The following is a 22,598-nucleotide window of genomic DNA, read 5'->3' on the forward strand; positions in this document are numbered from 1 at the left end:
AAATTTAAAGCTCAAGATACAAGCATGACATTATGCACCAAATCAACAAAATTTGTAGAAGAGCCTGGATTCATCAAGAACAGTTTGAGAAACATTCCACAACATCTGCTTCTTACTGCCATCTGCTGGCTAATCTTCCTGAGCTGGTATAAGCCTAATAGCTTTCTGAGGCCAGAGAAGATGCATTATGATATGATATGATGGATCAGGGAAGAAGCAACAAATATTTCTTATGTGTGACGAAAATGTACTGCAATATTGGGAAAATTTATCTTCCTTTCATGATCTCTGATTATGAAATATCTTAATGACCACACTTTTTAAAATTGCCATTGTCTTCTTTTTGCTATGCTTTCATTTACCACATGCCTAATTTTCCAGGTGTAGGATAGGGACACCTTGTAGTGGAACCGGTATAACCTGGTGCCCCCACTGCCCAAATGCACAAATGTCCCTCAGTTCTCTCCGTATATACTGTATACACCAAAAGAGTGTTCAACTGCACGAAAAGGACAGTTTCAACTGTCAGTCCACTGAGTTCATGTCCAGATGAACCTAGCACTACAAAAACAACAGCAGTAAACCTCAACCACTTTTTCCCATCCACCAGCACTCACCTTCAGCAGGCCTAGTTATGGCCCCCTGCAATATCCTCATTTCTTCTGTAAACATACGTGCATCTACCTCACTGGCAAACTTCAGCCCCATCATTCGCTCCTGCCAAGTGGAATCGGGAAACTCAATGATACTGTATTAGTATTGCATTCTTAAAGTACTGAGTATTTAATATATATATATATATATATATAAATAATAATTTGGTTTTACACCAGGTATCCCCGAAGGGCTAAGGCGTTGCCCCTGGGTAGAGGACTGGACTGGAACGAGTAGCATTTTATGACCGGATGCCCTTCCTGATGTCTACCAATGACCCTTGGGTGGATTTGATCCTCTGACCCTTCGGTCAGAGCGGAGTGCTCTAACCCACTGAGCCACAGCTGCTATATATATATATATATATATATATATATATATATATATACACATACATACAGTTCATACATATACAGCAAACTCAATAATCTGGCATAATTCAGCCAAGCCCTATGCTGGATATTGCAAAATGCCAGATACTGCATAGTAACCCCCATCGGCCCAATTTTCGCCACAGAGCCAGATACTGCGTTATAATCCGTCTCAGCTATCTATCCTAAAAACTTTCCCATGAGTATAAGATGAATCCATCCATCCATCACCCAATCCTATATTGCCCCATGACGAGGCAAGTTGGTCCTGACATAGATGAGAGTGAAGCATAAAATACAATAATGATAAAATAGAGTAATACTGTACAACACTAGTTGGCTACCATTTGTATACAGTATATACAGGTATATATCTATATCTGTCTATCTATCTATATATTATATAAATATAAATATAAATAGATAGATAGATAGATAGATATACAGGGTAACCCAGAAAAATCTACATTTCAAAGGTAAATGAAAAAAAATGATAAAAAATAATCAAAATATTACAGTATTTGCACACATGAAACTTCATTCAATACAATTTTTATTCATTATGTTTTAAAGATGACATCCTCCAAATGGTGGCCGTCATTGTCTATACACGCATGGAGACGATTTCTGAAGGCTGCCATGGCTCGATGGGGCATGTCGGGTGGAACAGTGGTTATCTCCGCTGGATGTATGGATGGAAGTGAAGGTCTTTGTGTAAGATTCTCCTTGCAGTTTCCCAGGATATCCCTACAGCTAAAGCATGTTTCCGCGCAGAACGTCTCGGAGACTGCACAACAGATCGTCTCAATGCTTCAATATTCTCAGGCGTATGAGCGCTCCAAGGTCGACCAGGAGATTTTCTTTTTAATGCTGAGCCTGTTGCCCTGAAATTCTCAAACCACTGCAAGATGGTTTTCCGATCTGGAACATTTTGGTTCCGTGGAATACTGAAACATCTTTGCAAGGCCCTCTGCACGGTGATCATGGAATGGTTGTTTGTGAAGAATGTTTCGACAGCGAATCCACAGTGTGCTCCCGACCACGCCATGTTGGCGACTGAGAACAGTTGGGGTTGGGCTACCAACAGATCCTAGCCCCACCCCTCCCGCCTCACTATTGCCAGTGCTACAGCCTTTCGAAATGTTTTTTTTGGGGGGAGGTCACCCTGTATATATATATATATATTTATATATATGTCAAATACTTGTTTTAATCCAAAGTCATTGCAGCAGAACTTCTTCCATACCTCTTTGACACATCCCATTACTTTTCCTCCTATTGCTGCTACTTGTTTGTTTTGTTTTTTCTGACTCTGGACACACACTTGAGGGTCTGTTCCCTGTGGTCCAGTAGCCCTCTTTCATGCTACACATCTTCACATATGACCACTTGGGTGATAATACCAACTGTCCAAGCTGAGTATAGTACATGCGAAGGCTGTCATTCACAACTTGCCACCTACCCTTGTACAGTAGCCTAGGCTACTTGCCTTCATTTTACCTTGTGGTTAGTGGATAAAATGAACACTGTATAAGATCTAATTGTAAAGTAACTGCTGACAACCTATTTATCTACCTTCCTATAGACTGATGCTGTATCTGAGTAATATATTCATGATGACCATAAAAAAAAGATGATTCATGTCTATTCTGGATGAACTACAATCCTTCATTCTACCCCACTGTCCCTTCATGGATACAGTTCAAGAGTGTCACCAACTGAAAATTGGCATACATACCATTAACCTTACAAATGGTGAGATTATTCCTGACTGAACAAAACTGTCTGGTGTAAGATAAAATATAATTCCTGTATATATCAAGAGCATACAAATGTTTACTCAAGATATTTTTTGAAGCAACTGAGTCCTAGATTCTCTCAGCTGAAAAAATTCATCTGGCATTAGGCTGAACTGTCTTCCTCTGTCTGTATTTCCTACTGCCTATGACCTCCAGTCTTTCAAATGCAGGGCGTTCAGGTATCTCAAAATGAACAGTTATTGAATCTGGCTCTCTGTTATCTTGTTATTTTCTTGGGTGCACCATCCACTCACTTGATGTAGTGCTGCTCTCGGGTGTCTGCCCTTTCCTCTCCTCCATCCTTCTTTCCATCCATCCTCTTCTGTCTTTCTTTCCTTCATTCTTTCCTCTTTCTTCTGACTTGGGGTGACTTTACACTCTCTCTTGTGTCTTTCTTTACTTCATACTTTCCTCTTCCTTCTGCCTGTGGGTGACTCTACACTGAGTGACAAGCCAAATGGTTTCCTGTTCACCAGGAAATCATTTACTATGCTGGGTGGTAACCATATAACCAAATTTTGGCTCCTGGTGGTTTAGTGGGTAATAAAGGTGCTCCAGTCGGAATGAGCCGGTGAAGGTTTATATCCAAAGGGTGGTTGGGGTTTATTGCTCCCGTAATGCCACTCAGGGATGAGTGAGGCTGGTCACTTTCATCTTAAATGCCAAGACCAACTTTCCTAGCCCCAGGCTCCTACGCTCCTCAGGGGGCAACGTAGGATTAGATGATGGATGGATGGATGGACCAGTCTTGTGGGACTCTGACCCTTACTTCCTTCTTTCCTATATATATATATATATATATATATATGAGAAAAAAAAAAAAAAAGTCTGATGACATTTTATTCTTGCTAACACCACACATCATCATCATATTCAGCTTAGGAAAGACCTCTACTTGGTGAAGATGTTGATGAAAACTATATCTCATCCTTCCAGTTTGAAAGTCTCTCTAGGCTGAATAAAGTTATCTACAGATATCAAGAATAAACTAATAAATATGTCACAGGACTGAGGGGGTTAAACAGTCATTTACCTTGACTTCCACCTGATGAAAGAGCTGAGTGGAGAAGTGGTAGGGAGTGTCTTTATTGACCTCTGCCTCATCCACTGCCTCCCATGTAATCAAATCAAATATCTGCAAAGGTAAAATTTACTTTGTATAAATAGGAGATTAGTACTTGTCCTTTGGATTCACCTCAATTCTTTTATTTTCTAAATAGTTACACATAGCTTTACTTGTGTATTTAAATCAGGTTCAAAGGTAGCAAAGACACTTTAATAAGCAATCATTTTGTACATACTGTATGTTTAAAAAAAAAAAAAAAAAAAAATACACGGACTTGCTGTACTGTAGATTTAAAGTGGCCAGTAATCACTTTTTACCTGTGACTACAGTATATGATTTACCTTTATATAATAGCTTTTACGAGCATAGTCTTTTGTGAGTACAGCCACACCAATCACTACATCTCTCCATTCATTGTACCGTGGGGGGTCAGCTGCCACCACCCTCACCACAGCTGAGGTCAGAGCCTGGGTCGGGGACAGGTTAGGAGAGGACTAATTAGTAACTATTCTGATCATGACGTTTCATCACGTGTCACTTTCAATTGTGACGTATTTTTAAATTTAATCTTGCTAATGCTAAATTCTTTTACTTAGTTTTGAAAGGAATAAGTACTAAATGTTCAACTTGCTGTGTTTTACTATACATCAGTTTCAGTACTATAACATCTTTTTAAAATTTATTCTTCCTGTTGCTGGATTATTTTATTCAACTTAGCGGAGACCATGTGTACTGAAGAGGTTATATGAAGTCTCTATTACCCCTTTCATAAATACTGAACTCTTGCTGGAACCAGGTATATTTAAGTAGCTATGAGGGACTATTTTCATAGTGAAGGGGTAAAAGACAGTGCTGTCTGTACAGGTGATAAAAATAAAACATTTACCTGTCACGAATACTGTGCAGTACATACTCCGTTAACTATAACTTGGCCTACAATTGCCTTCTCTCCATCAGTATGCTGAGATGAGTAACAACAGTTTAACACTAGAATATGATGCTAGCCATAAGCAAATACTGTGAAAAGCATGCTGAGCACTTTTATCCTACCAATGAACTACAGTAATAAGCCACAAGTGGACTAAAGTCCCTGCCAAATTATGTTAGTTAAAACTATCTAGCATCAGTCAGAATAAAACAGAAGACAACACTATAATGATTGGGTTAATGAAGACTGCTTCTATTTATCTGGTGACAGCTTAAAAGGCCCTGATGGAGTTAACCAGAAGTTACAGTCCACCCTTAGAGAACAGTTCACAGTAAAGCACTCTCAGTTGACCATGAAAGCTACAGCCTTAGGAGATATACCATACTGAGTTCACTATTTCACAAAGAGCTAATGAAATCAGGGCACTATAATCTTATCAACACACTGAACAGGTATCAGGTGAAAAAATTCTAACCACGTCATTTTGATACAAGGTGCTTATGCTCTTACTGAATTTATTGGTGGTTTATATTAAATTTATAAGCAGTCCTCATTATAGGTCAGGGATGTGCTGAAAAAAATATTTTTTCTTCCATAAGATTGGAAGAAATTGGCAAGTCAAAATTGCAGATGGCAATGAAGTTTTTTTTTTTTTTCTCTGCAATTTACTGTGGTCATAATGGCTATCACAATGTCAAAAAAAAAGTTGCTTATAATAAGGAATAACTGCATGCTATTTGGAATCTTTTCAAACAGTGTACTAAGCCTCTCACCTGAGTTTTGGGACCAAGCATTGAGTGTATTTTGGCGCTGGCTTCCTCACTCAGGATCGAAGAGGGTCTTTGGTGTACCCATGATTTACTTTCTGTTGCTGCTTTCATCCTGTTAGTGCTAGAGGCTACAGCATAGGATAAAGGGCTGTATTATTCACCCACTTACTGCATGGACATATTTTTCCTGTTATTCTTGCTACCACTGGACAGTTTTATTCTGCTTACAGGAGAAATCTTGTTGTGAAGGGATTTATGTAGGCTATAGTAAACGCTCAAATTTAAAAGTCTATTGCAATGTAAAGCAAAATGACATGAACAAAATACTGGTACATCACCAGAGTGAAAGGATTAATTCATTCAGCCCAGAGACTTTATCTTACTCTTGCTAAATCCTAATTATTTTATTTAGTTTTGGATATACTGTATTTTTCAAACTGGAGGGAATACGGATGACCTTCAGTAACCCCTTCAAGAGATGAGGTCTCCCCAAAACTTAATAAAATTGTCTACATGCAGCAAGAAAAAGTAAATAGAATAATGTATGTCACTGACCCTTTCAGCCTGGAATGTCTTCTTATTCCGTTCTTACTGTCTGTCAGTTTTATTCAGTTTCGGAGACTTTTTGACCTGGAGGGGCCATATATGTTACTGACTCAGTAGATCTCTCAGAATATAAGAGGTCAAAGTTGAATAAATCATCTGGTAGCAGGAAGATTAAACCATAAAGGGACGTCATCTTGAATCAAGTGTTTAAAACTGAGTGAGGATATGTAGACCAGACCCCAGTTTTTAATTACAATTTCTGAAGCGTTCCATGACAGAACATGTCTGACTTTTCTGTATCACTGATGACTATTCTGTAATGTGAAATGCAGGTTTATCAGATCTAACAGTTACTGTACATGCATGTGATAAATGATTGTCAAAAATTATGACAGGGACTTGCTCACTTCATACTTTTTAGTTTAACACAGTAACATGGCTCTATGAGGTGCTTCACATGATCGTTTTCAAAGCATGTTCACAAATTGCATGTGTGTGTGTGTGTGTGTGTGTGTTTATTTGGCTCACTTGACCATTTGCATCTGGGAGATGTCCTTCATAGTACAGTAAATTGTTGTTATCAAATGATTCTATTTGGTTTAACAAGGTCTTGTAGCAAAAGGGTTTATTAAGGATACATCTAACCCCAGCAGTTCAAACAGTATTATCAGGCTAGATACAATCATCAAATGAGGGGGGGGGGGGGAACTTCCCCATGCTCAGTGGGTTAACATCTTGCTTTTGAAGAAGTTTTTATCTAGAGGGATTACATATATAGTAGCTTCCACTGACTCCTCCAGTACTATAGTTGCAGCAAATGACTCTGAGGTTGTCATTATCGTACCCTGGCAACCTACCATTCAAAAGTGCACCCTATTTCTTGTATAACATGAGATGCAAGTGATTCGTGTATAATATGGTCGTGTATAATAATATTCGTGTATAATATATTCGTGCATACAAATATGATTCGTGTATTATACGAAATTGGACGCACTTTTGAATGGTAGGTTGCCTGGGTACGATAATGACAACCTCAAAGTCATGCACCTCGAGTTCAGGAATGTTAAGTTGAATAGAATCATCTGGTGGTAGCGAGAGTGAAGTAAATAAAAATTTGTCATCCAGCTGGAGTTTAACACTGAGCACTTTTGATATACTATTTTGTAACAATGATTTGCAAGTAACCCCTTCACTGTAGTGATGTACAGTACAGTACTTATAAGTATTAAGGTATTCTTGTTACCACCAGATTATTTTATTCATTTTCCAACAAGCCTATCATACTGGAGGGTTAAGAAAGACAATGTTGTACTCAGCCTCAAGTAAATAAAGCTGACTGGCAGTAGCAAGAGGAAAATTAAAAGACATTTTGAGCTGAAGGGATTAACTTCACTGATAAGCTCATATTAATGACCTGCTGCTGAAGAATGTTTAGTTTTCACAATACAGTACCATCTGGTGAGATTATTATTTACAGTATATACTTTATTTATTAGATCATGCAGTTGTTTGATAAGATTCCTTTTATATGATAACTGGAGCCTAAGAAATTATGCCATACAGGCAACCATTACTGTTTTGGACAAACAACCAATTATATCCCTCCATAATAACTGTCACCAGGATACTGGCAGGCATATACAACATGCTTCAGATTAGTACATAATATCACCACTAAGATCCTGTGAAAAGGGAAAATTTACATTTTACAACCACTTTCTTATATTCTACAAGAACATGTCTGCAGTAAAATGGTAAATATACACCCAATGTTCATTCACAATATAAGAATGCAGTAGAATGAGATTTTATATACTTTCTGTGATTCCAGAAAACACTTGACTGAATAAGAGTCCTAGGGCAGCCAGGACAGGCTACACCTGCCCCTGAGGATGGATGGGATGAAACTGCACGCCCCCTGCCAAGAGGTGGTGACTTCCTGACTTTGGCTCAGGGCTGCCAACCAACACAAAAATTACTTTTGTCAGCACCAGGGAAGCCTTCTGGGTTGGTAGGCATGACTACCCTACATACCACACCACTGATGCAGATGATTAATGAAACTTGACTCCAATGTTTGCATTACCAGCAAATTATTTGCTATTCACCTGCAGCCACAGTGCCTCACATTATGAGAAGAAATGCCTGTAAGTCACAGAGATAATGTACCTCCCTCTGCCTGCAATCTTATCTACAGCCTTATCATTGACATCCTAAACAACTGTTTGCCACATAATGGCAACCTATAATTTCATATACACTACTCTATTTCAGTATCCTGTAATTAACTGAATGACTATGTAGAATTCCATTTGACACACCCCCATATTTGTAAACATTTTTCAATATAGACATTTCTCTCCTTCATTACGGTATTTCTTCTTCCTACCCTCTCTCTCTCCTTGCCCATTTTCTTCTCCTCCAATTTATGTTAACATCCATTAACTGCTTCATGTACTTGTACTGTACATTACTTATCATCACCCTTTCAGTTCCTAAATTCTTACAACCCTCTTTCTCCTTATCTTACACTTAATCTTTTTTCAATTCCTTATCCTTTTTCCTAAATACACCCCCTCCTTCCCTTCTCACTCCCTCCAGTTCTCCCCCCCACCCTCCCTTTCCTGTCTTAACCTACAATTCTACCCTTTCCTATCCTAACCTTAGAATCTACCATTTCCTGTCTCGAACGTAATGAAATGCCACAATATTACTGAAGTATTTATTACAATTTTCATATCTGCAAAACATACACCAACTGTGTGTGTGTGTGTGTGTGTGTGTGTGTGTGTGTGTGTGTGTGTGTGTGTGAGAGAGAGAGAGAGAGAGAGAGAGAGAGAGAGAGAGAGAGAGAGAGAGAGAGAGAGAGAGAGAGAGAGAGAGAGAAAGAACCATACTAAGAGACTGAACCTAAGGGAGATAACAGGAGGTGGGAGAAGGAGATAATGGGAGGTGAGAGACAAGACATGAACAGAAGGGACAGAAGGGAGATATGGGAGAGAAAGAGATAAACAGACAGGATGGAGGAGAGACAAATAAACAGAAGGGATCATGGAGAGCTAGAGATAACAGGAGGTGGAAGAGGAGATAACAGGAGGAAATGATTAAGAGTGGGAGGAACAGGAGTAGAAGGAAGGATAATGATAAGATATAGCAATGAGGGGGAAGATAAAGAGGATATGTAACAGGTGGCGGAGGAAATAAGAGGGAGAGAAGTGAGAAACTGCTGTATGTAGGGAGACAATAAATGAGAAAAGGAGAAATGACAAGTAAAGTGGACAGGTTATGTAGATAAATTAAGAAGTACTGTAGGTGGTGAAGAAAACTTAGGGAAATGAGAAACAGTGAGGAGGGGAAACAAAAGAGAAAAGGGAATATGACAAAGATAAGAATGGATGTTTAGACAAAAAAAATTAAAGAGTAAAGGGTGGTGAAGGTGGGAAAATGTTAAAGAGGGGTTTCACATATCTGAATGACAGGATACTTGAGAAATGGTGATAGGGGAAGACATAGAAGGGATGACAAGAAGAAAAAAGAAAAAAATTGTTAATGAGTCAGAAATAAATTTTAAAAAGTGGATGCAAAATGGCTGAGGTAAATAAGAAAAAAATATATATATGACCAATAATAATTCACATAAATGAAATACAGAAGTAGGCGGAGGAAAAACAACCTGGAAAGAACATATTTATTGACAGGGAGTAAAAATTTAGGCAAGAAAATCTATAAAATAGAGCATGTGGACACAAATACACACATCAGCACTGAACCTTGTACTGTAAAGAGTGAAACTACTTTTGCCTTTATGTTTCCATATCTACAGAACTCACTATGGCATGTTAGTGTAGGTTGAAATATATCATCAGAGGAATTGTAAAGGACAAACTTAATACATACAGTATTACATCAACAACAGCTATCATCAGTAATAATTCACTCATCCACACCACAGACAATTATTCATGAGGGTTTTAAAACAAAATTAGGTAAAATAAAATTAGATGCTCCAAAATTTTTGTAGTTCTGAATAAATTTAGAACTAGTTATTTGGCAACACAAGAAAAGAACAAACAGAAAGACATTAGATCACTGAATTGGAGTGTGCTGGTGTTATGATGATGAGGGCCAGATTGGGATGGTTTGGGCATGCTGAAAGAATGGAAGATGACAGCTGGGCATGGAAGGTGAGAGGTGTGAATGTCAGGGGGTAGGGCTGTGAGAGGCATATAGAAAAAGACCAGGATGAGGCTATAAAGTGTTACCTCATGGATAAGGAACTGAATAAGGGGGCTGCCAGAGATCAAGCAGCATGGACAGCTGCTATTAGGTGACCAAGGCCAATGCATGCAAGCATGTTTGGGCCTTCATATAAATGATATGAATGAACTGTAAATTTAATCCCCTCACTTTTATGATGTAATATTTATATGGTGTATTTTTGCTGCTACTAGACTAGTTTCTTCAACATATAATGGCCCCTCAGTAGTGAATGGTTTAATGATAGCTGTATCTAATTCTTTGAGTGAGATATGTCTATAATTAGGTGTATATAATCATCCGGTATCAGCATGAATAAAATAATAAATCTCATCAGAATGATGGGGCTGCTGTTGTTGCTGCTTAACCCCAGTCAGTTTGGTAAAGCAAACCTGTCAACCACAGGAAAGCAACTGCTTCTGTCGGGCTGTCCTACAGGTACAATATTGTACATACACTATGCAGAGATTTGGGACCCCATTGTGGCAGAAAGCACCACACCAAGGTCAGCCCAAGGCTCTTCCCAAGGCAAGGTGCAGGGAAATTTAAGGAAGCTTGGCTCCTGGGGCATGCAGCAGCTACTCCACCCAAGGTGCACAGTGCCACCACATGTAGGCTCCTCACCAGTGCTAGATTGATGGGGTAAACAGCAAACGTACATGTCAAACAAGGTGACATACTGAAAAACTAACATATTTTGATGGGAGACTGGTATATTGGCAGATAGCAGACTCATAAGAAGACGGAGCAAATACTGTGAACAGATACAACAATGCTCACATATTAACATAAAATGTGAATAAACAAAAAAATGTGCGCCAACATATACTGTAAAATATATATATACTGTATATATATATATATATATATATATATATATATATATATCATCTCGACTTTGGTCGGAATAGGCTGGTCCTGCGGTGGATACTCAAACGGCTGATGATGATGATGACGATTTATATACGTATATATGTAATGTAATAATGCATTGCTCTTATGCATCTCACATATTTCAGGCTAATAATTTCACATCTCATGGTAAGGATGAATTGTGATCATCACTCATCTCATAGGTAATTCCACAATGCAGAATAATGTCTGGAGAAAATGACATGTAATAAAATTGCCTTTTATGGAAATTTTTTTTTTTTCTGCAACATCACAAGCATTAAGATTGCTTACACAAGACTGTAATCATAATTATACAGTTAACAAGTATTTTTCAGTAGTTTGCTATATACTTCATAGGAAAAATCAAAGTATAAAATGGTAACCTGTAATGAGGACTTACTGTACTGAAATTCTCAGAATATTGTACAGTACTAGAAATAATAAGCTGACCAGATCCTCTCACCATGATGATGGCTTCAACAGAAATATCTAGTGTATTTCTGTCCTAACTCATTAACAATCCCCCTGTGAACAATACACTATCCTTCCCCTCACAGAGTACTGTATACAGGCTGGCCTACATGCTACACCCTTTTAACTCTTAGTTTATGGATTCTCATGTGTTGTGGATACGGCTTAGTTAGCATTACCAATGTCTACCACTGCCTTGCATAATTTTCTGACTCCTACAACCCTTTTCATTCTTTATGATGTTTCCTTTTGCACAGCCACTGATTGCTTTGTTGATTAACCCGTTAACTGCTCATGGAGGATTTTTGGAGGTGTCTGTGGTGCTCAGACATAGGGGTAAAACTGAAATATCCCAAAGGCCAAATTTTGTCTTAAGAATTCAGAGAATACATGCCAAAGTATATAGTAATGAAATATCAGTTCAATATTTACCTTGGTAAAGCCGTGGAAGAACATCGAAGTGTCTGATACCACACTGGAATGTATGGTTTTCGTTTTTGTTTTCAGTTTTGAAGGCTCCAACATGCTTGCATGCGTCGGCCTTGGTCACCGTGACGATATACTTGAAATGTATGCGCGAGGCCAGGGCTGTATTGAGCAGTCTCACTCGGAACAGCCCAGGCTGTATAGAGCAGTTAACGGGTTAATAGTGTCAAAGGACAGCCAAAATGGCTAAGCTCGTGAGCTGTCCCCACAACATACAAGATATTCCAGGCCTGGAATGCAATATACTATCCAACCTGTACATCCAAATTCAATGGCTATTACTGATTCTACCATTAAGTTTCATATTATTTACAGTATGCTAAACCCTATTTCTCTGGCTGGGATGTGACCTGGTGATATAACAGCAGCTGTCTGATAAAACCACAGGCATGCAGAAGAAAGGCAATCCAAGTACTGGTCAGAAGGTTACATTCAGAAAATTTGGATGTATGGGCATAATCAACAACAGGTCACAAAGTACTGAATAAAATTAATGATGAGAAGGGAAAAGTGATTCACAATGAGGAGAGGTACGTGTTCATTGCTTTACTTTCCATTACTGGTACTGATACTGTCACATATTGAACAATTCCAAAACAAGAATTTTGTTCTTGTGTCGAATATGGAGTGATGTTAATGTGCTTTGCATTAAATGTATAATAAATGTGCTTAAAAATTGACATTTACAATGGAACATGAATGGTAAAAAAATGTATGGTTTATACCCTAAGTCTGCTATATGATTAAACAAAGTACTGTGCTCTCAGTACACTCATCTGATATACAGTATGTATACATGATGCAGCATTATGGTACATAAAGGTCTTATGATTACTCACGGAACATATCCAATGTCACTATACAGTTTTCTTAAAACAATCCTGCTTTTCAAAATACTGTACAGCTAGGGACAACAATTCTCTTACTATTCCACTGAGCTTATTTCACACTCAGGGCATGTCCATCATTTTTCTCCCTGACATATTTCAATGAGACTCATTTGTGATGGAACATACCAAGCCTCTCAGATTAAGAATATTAGCCTGCATAAGCAAGCATAAAGATAAGGTGAAAATTATGAGGCAAACATCTGTCCCTGACAGTACTTACAGTCTCCAAATTGAACAGATTGCTTGTGGTGGAGTGTGCTGTGTTAGGTGAGTAACACCACAAGGCTGGGTATACTCAACACACAGGAAATGAACAGTACTGTCCATTATTATACTGTACAGTAAACTGTGGATCAGTATGTCTCTTAGGATTGATTGTTTTATTATTTTCAATATAGTGAAACACCAAACCATGGGCATTATGGGTAATTTTTGTGTTACAATATGAGGCACTTCATGAAGGAACTCCCAATGTACCAAAATTGATACCCTGAGAAGATGTAAGTTAGATAATGAATGTTTTTGCCTATGGTGACTTTGGAGTTCCTCCACGGAGTAGCATCATAAACAACATATAAGGTGCTCTGCTGAGAAACTCTGAAGGTCCCATATCTCCAAATTTCCATAGTCTGTCATCCATTTTCTCACTTTTGATTGTAGCACCTTTACAGTTCCCCCACAAAGTGCCTCAAATATAGCAGCTAAGTCCTTACTGTTACAGTGAAATGATGCTGTCCAAGGGATGAATATAACTAAAAAGAGTGAGACAGGCTTCTCATAATGGTGATACCTGCTCTTCCACTTTCTGCTCCATTTTAAAACAATGATGTTAACCTTTGCTTTTACAGACTGGTTGCAGGTGAATACGACCACTGAGAATTATGTACTCAGGACATGTGAAAACTTAATCCTTAAACTGTACGTGTGTTTCTCTGTTGTTACCAAGTCCATCTGGCTGAGCAAACCCATCAATTACAGGCAAGCAACTGCCCCTGAAGGGTTGTCCCATGCAGTGAACTGATGTTCCCTTATAGGTGACACCTCACCACAGCAACATGCGAGGAAGCGTGTGGAGGTTTTGTTCTTGATGGATGCAGTAAAATTAATATATTCATTAGTTCAGTATACTGTGTAATTGTATCCACTAAATCTGCATATTTTGTTAGTTAGTACAATAATTTCTTGCTTAACACTGTGGATATGTTTCTAAAAACTGATGGGGTTCATGAAAATAACTTTAGGTGAGGGTTATGTTAACCTAAAAAGCTTATCTTGTCTGATACTTTAAAAATAATGTTAAGGTACCAAAACGTACCTGACGCTGTGACTAGGTGTATCTGTATGCATTAAATGTTACAAGTCCACAAACAGTTTACAAAAATTATTGATACAGAGGTAAATGTTGGTCTGAGCTGTTTTAACCTTGATCCTTCACATCCTGGCCACTTCTAATTATGGGTGGCATACAGTGCTGGTACACTCATGCTTTTTCTCCTGGTGGCTACATATGAAGTACATGTACTGAAATATCCCTGTATCCCTGTACCAGACATAAGCATGCCTTTCAAATCCCAGTAGTCACAGGGTCAATAATGAATAATGATGTGTTATGTGAAAGGTGAAAGGTAATCCAGTGATAATGAACAGCTTCATGGTGAAAAATGTATTGAGTGAAAGTGTTAAATGAGGAATTACTATATAATGCAACAATAAAAACTTATGTTTGCACACATAACTGCATACATGACAGGTGTAACTATCATCCTGGACCAAAGGTGAGCAAATATGGCATGAGGGCCTCTTCTAGCCTGGCAATGGTTTAATAAGATCTGTTACTGCAATCAGAACGAGCAAAATATTTTAGCGGTTTCAGTCTCACAAAGTTCCAATTTTAAAAACATACACTTGGGTAACGGTGAGAGTTGAGAGGTTATACAACTAAGACAGATCCAGACCATACTTCTGGCACTAAGATCCATCATTATTATGTATCTGCAGAACTATTTACATTGAATATTAACTGTCTGTTGCATTACTCAAAAAAAGGGCAGTTATTACTCTGTGCTCCATTCATAACAGTTTTATCTTCTTCACTTCTTGCATATAACAACATAACAACATGATATGGTGCTGTTATCAAAGATATCAATCTCCATTATGTATGTGACCCACAATGTTTGTCAAAAGTCTGGAAGCAGCCCACTAACTTACATAACTACCCACCCATCTTAGATGCAGCCTCAGATGAAAATATGTCACACATTCATGATATCTATACATCTGTGAGTCAGTTCTGGTTAACAACAGAAAAATTAAAGGGATATAATACATGCAATAAAAACTCATCACATAGGAGAGATTCCTGACTATGCTTTCAGATCCACCACATAAAACTAAACATTTCCTGACATTAAAAATAATTATCAGAACTTTTCGTAACACAGAGAGATGTTTGTTATTGTCCAAGGGTTCCCTTAAGTACAAGTGATGGTAAAATCTTCATAACTGCCAATTCTGTATTACAATACAATACCTTAACTAATGGGAAAAAGTACCATTATCTTATGAGCTTTGGGTATGCTACTAAGTATTAACATTAATCAATGAATCATGACTGTAGAAGCTTTGATCAGTTCTGTGTAGAATGCTTATTACAACTAAAGAGTGGATGTGAACAAGTAAGGTTATTTTAGCATGGTTTCTAGCACTACTGTACCTCTTTGATGAAAGTAACAATAAAAACAATAAAATCTAATATCATGACTTTGTGATAATATGGTAGCTCTGAAATTTAAGGTACAGTATATATAGTATATCAGCTATGTTTTTATTCATCCTTGACCCCACACCCCAGGCTGGAGGGAATCAGTTTTCTAGTTAGTCCACCAGCCATATAATCCATCCAAGGGCCGTCTGCCCCAGAGCTGTTCCTGTATCCTATCCTGTTAAGCTGTTTAAATGAAATGGATTTCACAAGTCGTTGCTTTCTTGATGCCAAACCCATGCTATTCTGTCTCTAAGTCCTGATTATTTTAGAATTTCATACTTGCTGTCACAGGTGGAAGTGTCACCAAGGGGGAAAGACTTGATTAGTGCCTCTACACTGCTCAGAAAAGCTAGGTTCTTACTTTCAACCCATGACCTTTCTCTACCCAGTCGCTGCGAACGCTGAACAGCCTTTTGACGTAAGTTGTCGGACTAGTTCTTGGCTATGACATACGGATACCAAGCATGGCTCATGATCACAGCAGACTTACATCCACCTGAAACTTATGTCCTCACCCCTCTCAATACAGAGGAAGTGGGTCTTCTGTGGTGGCTTGGTTGCTGATGTACTCAGATCATGGTATCTTCACTGATTTGCATGATCTCATATGTTCATGATCCAACTTTTGGCCACCTCAGGCCTTTGACTTGGCTCACTGACCTGGCTAATCCATACTCAAAATCGTGCACACTGGAGCATTACTCTCTCCCATTAAACAACATCCAGTAATGACCTGACTACACCTGCATGATATGTCCACACCAAGTGACCAAGTCTTGAGGCCCTTCAGTCAACTACTCACAATTACATCTGCAACTGATCGACATCTTGGCTTGACTGGACACATGGTCACATAGAAGCAAAATATAGGAGGCCTCCATTCACCTCTCTAATTTGCAAGAGACATCTTACTCCTTGGATAAATGTACCTTGAATGGTTGGTTCTACAGGACAAGACCAATCTTCACTTGCTTTAAGCCAGCCAGACTAATACAGTCCACATTCATCACCTCATCATATTGTACTTCATTGGTGGGATCCAAACCACATCACAGCCTCAAAGCCACAGACCTTCCCCCTTTCAACATAGTTTATTCACATGCACTGGATTGAGACTGGGGCTTTTGCTCATTTCAGGCCAAGAAAGAGTAGAAGTACCATAGCTATATGATCCCATCAGTGCAATGAACACAATAATATAAAGGAACTTCTCGTTCCTGCTCTCGAAAACACTGGCACTGAATTTCAACATCACTCTGCTCTGGACAATGTAATAATAATCCATCATCCATCATCTAAAGCTGTGTCACCCCGTGAGAAGAGTAGGAGCCCGAGGCTAGGCAAGTTGGTCCTGACATTTAAGATGAGAGTGACCAGCCTCACTCATCTCTGAGTGACATAAAGTTAGCAATAAACCCCAACCACCCCTTGGATAACAATAATAATGATGATGATGATGATGATGATGATGATGATGATAATAATAATAATAATAATAATAATAATAATAATAATTATAATCATAACAACAACAACAACCTGGTCTTTTGTCTTAAAAGCGACAGTTCTTCCAAACTATGGAATTCACTAGCACTCGACACACTTTCAACATTTACAATTTCAAATAAATAACTAACTAACTGTGAAATCATTCATATATAAACTTAGTCAGCAGAAGTGTGAGCAATTTAAACAGTGAAGACTTGTGGCATTTATCAGAAGCTGCCACACTCCAGGAGAGTGCCACTAAGCTGAGACCTGCAGAGTACATTGATGTCTTTCATGCACTGGTCAGCTCACTAAAGGCACTAGACAGCCCTAGTCTGTGCCAAGACACCTCATGTATAGAGTCTTTTCCCTGGTCTTGCTTTACCTCCATCTGTCTTGGGATTCTTCCTCAAGGGTTCTTAAAGTGATAATGTGGGACTAGCTGTTACCAAGTCTTATGGGGAGACCTCTATCAGTGATGGAGTTAACATTAGATAACTGCTGTTTGTTTGGTGTGAAGGCCTGGCTATATTTCCCTCCAGCCAAGGGGATGGGATAGAGGATGGGCTCCTAGAAACAACAAGTCACAAGTTTACATACAAGTAAATTCCAGCAGAACTGGAGTGTCACTATACAAGAGCACTGCAAAATGCTGGGTGTCTACTGTATATAGTATACCATTATTAGTCTGCATTATTTTACATGTGTCTATCCATCATCCATCATCCAATCCTACGTTGCCCCATGAGGAGCGTAGGATTACATGCGTCAACATATAGTAAATAAATAAAGCAAGTTATATATTAGATCAATGTTGTACTGTTGAGAGGAAGCACTCTATAGCATACTGGTAGCAACTTGTAATATTTGGCTTCATTCCTAAAATTTATTTCTGAACATCATTAAAACTAGATGCGGTCAGCTGATACTGAACTAATCACTTACCTACAATGTCAGATGATGCAGAATCCTATATCTTCACACAATAACTTGTCAATGTACAATGTGCTGCATAATATCATATACTCAAAACCAACTGTCAAAGTCTGTCAGTAAATGTTGACCCCTTCACAGGCTGATGACATCCTTAGGATAACAGCTCGGCTAAACTAAGAAATTACATTCAGTTAATGGAAACTTCAGCAAACATAGGATTAGAACTAAAAAGATGGCTTTCATAAGACACGTTTAACATCTCAGTTTCAATTCCTGATGGTACACCCACCAATTGTAGCAAGGTTAATTCTGGAATAAACATTTTTTTTTCCTCACAACAATGGCATAATAAGATATAACCAAATAACAGCCTGAATACTGGTTCTGAGTATGTGAAATTATATTATTCAATCTAGTGACAGCCCCAAGTACAATATAAATAGTTTTTATATGTACTTTAAAATACAAGATAAAGCTGCTGATAGCCAAGTGTCAAACAAATGAATATACAGTATACTGTAATAACTATACATTTGATTCTGACTCTGAACAATGTACATACATATTTACATAAGATTTGAAGATAAATGCTTCATATGATCAACCTTAAACTAACCTTACCCAAATATTATTATTATTAAAAAAAAAAAAAAAAAAAAAAAAAGTGCATGGGAAAATCAATTATGCTCTCAGCACCATGGTAATAATTAGTAACTAACAAACCATAACAGATAAATCCATCACTTCACTAGAACGAGATAAACACGAATTAAATCTTGACTTAGCAACGCCAAGAATTTCAAGATTAAGTAAAAACTACACATATGAAGATTTTTAAAGGAGATTCTGGTGCACATAAATGAGAAGATTGCTGAATGAAAGCCTATAATAAGCATCATAAAAATATACCTAAACCAATAACCCACAATGACACTGATGCTTCGGAACTTCACATTATACACTCCATTCAGATTCAATACAAAGTGTTAAAATGTGTCGTATATCCTGATTCATATATACAGGAATCAAATATATTTCTGCTAATGTTCTACCCCATACACACCCCACTCTGAATAAAGCATACTGAAGTACTACCTATTAAAAAGAAAAAAAAAAAATCTATGATAATATCCTAAAGTCTTCAACAACAATTAGGCACAGTTCTTCCAAAAATAGTCCTCATCAACATATTATTCACATCTATTGCTAATTCCGTACTGTCACACTTCTATTATACTGTCAATACAATTTTTACTCCACTTCAATGTCCAAATATCCCTGTACACTCATTTCCTGAAACTTCGGGGAGACTACATATTCTGGATGAAGAGATTAAATAATATCGTTTTCATCTGCATCATTATCCCCTATGTTTTTTTTTTTTTTCATCAGTACCACATTCATTAACAGCTTCACTTTGAGTACATGTTTATTTTTTAATAAGGCGTCACCAGGTGATTTCATTCAACGCAGAAGGGATCTTTAGCAGTGAACGGACTACCAGTAACTGTGGCTATATCTAACGCTTACCAGTCTGAAAAGTCTTCCCAGAGCTGAATAAAATAGTCTGGTAGTATTAACTCTTTCAGCCCAAGTGCAGTTTGTAATTTTTGTGTAATACTTGTTCTATCTATCTATCTAACTATAGTCCGACGCCCTAATCCCGCAAAGGGTGGCCGCAGACAAAACGCCTCCAAGTCACTCTGTCACCCACCATTTGACTACCCTCCCCCCAACTCATCCCCCCCCTCCCTCATATACCTCTCAACTCCATCCCTCCACCTCATCCTCGGTCTACCTCTCCCTCTCCCTCCCTCCACCTCACCTACATACACCCTCTTAGTCAGTCTTTCATTCTCCATTCTCTTCACATGTCCAAACCACCTCAGTGTATTTCTCCTAATCTTCTCAACCACATCCACCCCACAGCGTTCCTTCACTTCTTCATTCATCAACCCGTCCCTCCACGTCACTCCACATGCTCCTCTCAAGTAACTCATTTCCACTGCTCTCACTCTTGACTTGTTCCCCTCTTGCAAGGTCCACGCCTTTCTTCCATACGTCAGGGTAGGGATCACAACACTATCATGCAGTGACTCCTTAACTTCCATACTCACCTCCCTATTTCTCATCACTGCTTTCAGTGTACCAACAACCTTCCTTCCCTGCTGTACCCTTTCACGCACTTCATCCCCCAAAGTTCCATCCTTACTCATCACACTACCCAAGTACTTGAATGCACTCACATTCTCCATATTCTCACCATCCAACCTCACTGCACACTCTGTGACTTCATTCCTCTCAAACACCATAACTTTACTTTTGTTTACATCAACTTTCAGATTCCTCCTCTTACACACTGTCCCAAATTCATTCACCAAACCTTGCAACTCTCATTCATCTTCACTCAACAATACTGTATCATCAGCAAACAGCAACACTGGAAGCTTCCAAATCTCACCCTCATTCATTAGAGCCACCCCAACATCCACTGCCCTACCTTGCACCTCCTTTACAACCCCATCCATGTATATATTAAACAGCCATGGAGACATCACACAACCCTGTTTCAGTCCCACATTGAAATCAAAGAACTCACTCAGCTCACCATCCACTCGCACCATAGCCCTAGCTCCTTCGTACATACTCTTCACAGCACTCAACAACTTCCCCTCCACTCCATATATTCTTAATACCTTCCACATACCTTGCCTATCTATTCTGTCATAAGCTTTCTCCAAGTCCATGAAGGCAGCATACACTTTCCTTCCCTTCTCTAGATACTTCTCCACTAAACATCTTAGAACAAATATCTGATCTACACACCCTTTTCCCTTCCTAAATCCCCCTTGTTCTTCTCCAACTATCTCCTCTGTCATATGCCTAACCCTATCAATGAGTATTCTACCATATATTTTACCAGTCACACTAAGAAGGCAAATACCCCTATGGTTACCACATACTTCTCTCTCCCCTTTTCCTTTGTAAAAAGGAACAATTATACCTGATTTCCAGTCCTCTGGAACCCTTCCCTCTTCCCAAGCCAATCTACACAACTTCCATATCCACTCAACAACAATCTCACCTCCATACCTAAGCAGTTCACCACACACTCCATCAATTCCTGGGGCCTTTCCCAACTTAATCTTCTTCATCGCTTCCACTACTTCCGCCCTACTGATCTCTTCCTCCCTCCTCTCATCTCTTCTTCTCCCAGCCATTCCCCAACCACTTATACTCGCACTGCTCTCACTCTCTACATTCAACAAATTCTCAAAGTGCTCCTTCCATCTCCTCAATTTCTCTCTCTTCTCCACCAACAATCTATTATTCCTATCTTTCGCTCCCCTACTATTTCCCCTTTCACACTGCCTTACTTTCTTTACCTCCTTCCAAAACAATTTCTTACTCTCCCTCCATTTCACACTCAGATATCTCCCAAACTCTTCATCCACTTTCTTCTTACTCTCCTTCACCAGTCTCTTAACCTCCCTTCTCCTGCTCACATATACCTCTCTCTTCTCTCTCTCATATACTTGTTACTACCTGATAATTTTATTCAGCTTAGGAAAGATTTCGAAATGGAAGGAGCATTCATTAAAATAATCTGTTACTACCTTATAATTTTATTCAGCTTAGGGAAGACTTTGAAAGGGAAGGGCTGGATGCAGCCTTCATTAATCCTTGTAACTACATGATAATTTTATTCAGGTTTGGGAAGACTTTGAAATGGGAGGTTAGATATACAGGTACTCTTCATTAACCTGCTTCACTGCTAAAGGTCTTCCCTAGGGTGACAAAATTCATCTGGCGGTAGCCTGATGAAATAAAAAATTTCATTGTACTGAAAGGGCTTAGCATAAAGTTTTAAAAATGTGCAACTACTGAATAGGTTAATTATCACATTATTGTATCATAACTGTCAACCTCTAGAGTACAAGTCCCTCTCATCATTGCCATTTCTTTCTATATAATTCTTCATTGCTAAAATGTCTTAATTTCTCTATTTTGCCTCCATATTTATCATCACAATGCTAAATCACACCCTTCATTATCTCAGTCCTCTTTATCACAAAATTCACCTTCCTCATCACTTCATAATCCCGACACTAAAACTCTCTCTTTCTCTGAGCCATCGCCACCTGCTTATATTCCAAGACAACCCTTCATGACTGTTGCTATTTTTATCACAACTTTCATCTTTCTCCTCACACCAGACTTCTCTCCCTTCCTCCAACCTAGTTCTTTTTTCTCACACACTAATTTCATCCC

This window comes from Coenobita brevimanus, chromosome 57 (genome assembly GCF_032717465.1).
Source record: "Coenobita brevimanus isolate Jiangsu-jjx chromosome 57, ASM3271746v2, whole genome shotgun sequence".
In the NCBI taxonomy this organism is placed as follows: Eukaryota; Metazoa; Arthropoda; class Malacostraca; order Decapoda; family Coenobitidae; genus Coenobita; species Coenobita brevimanus.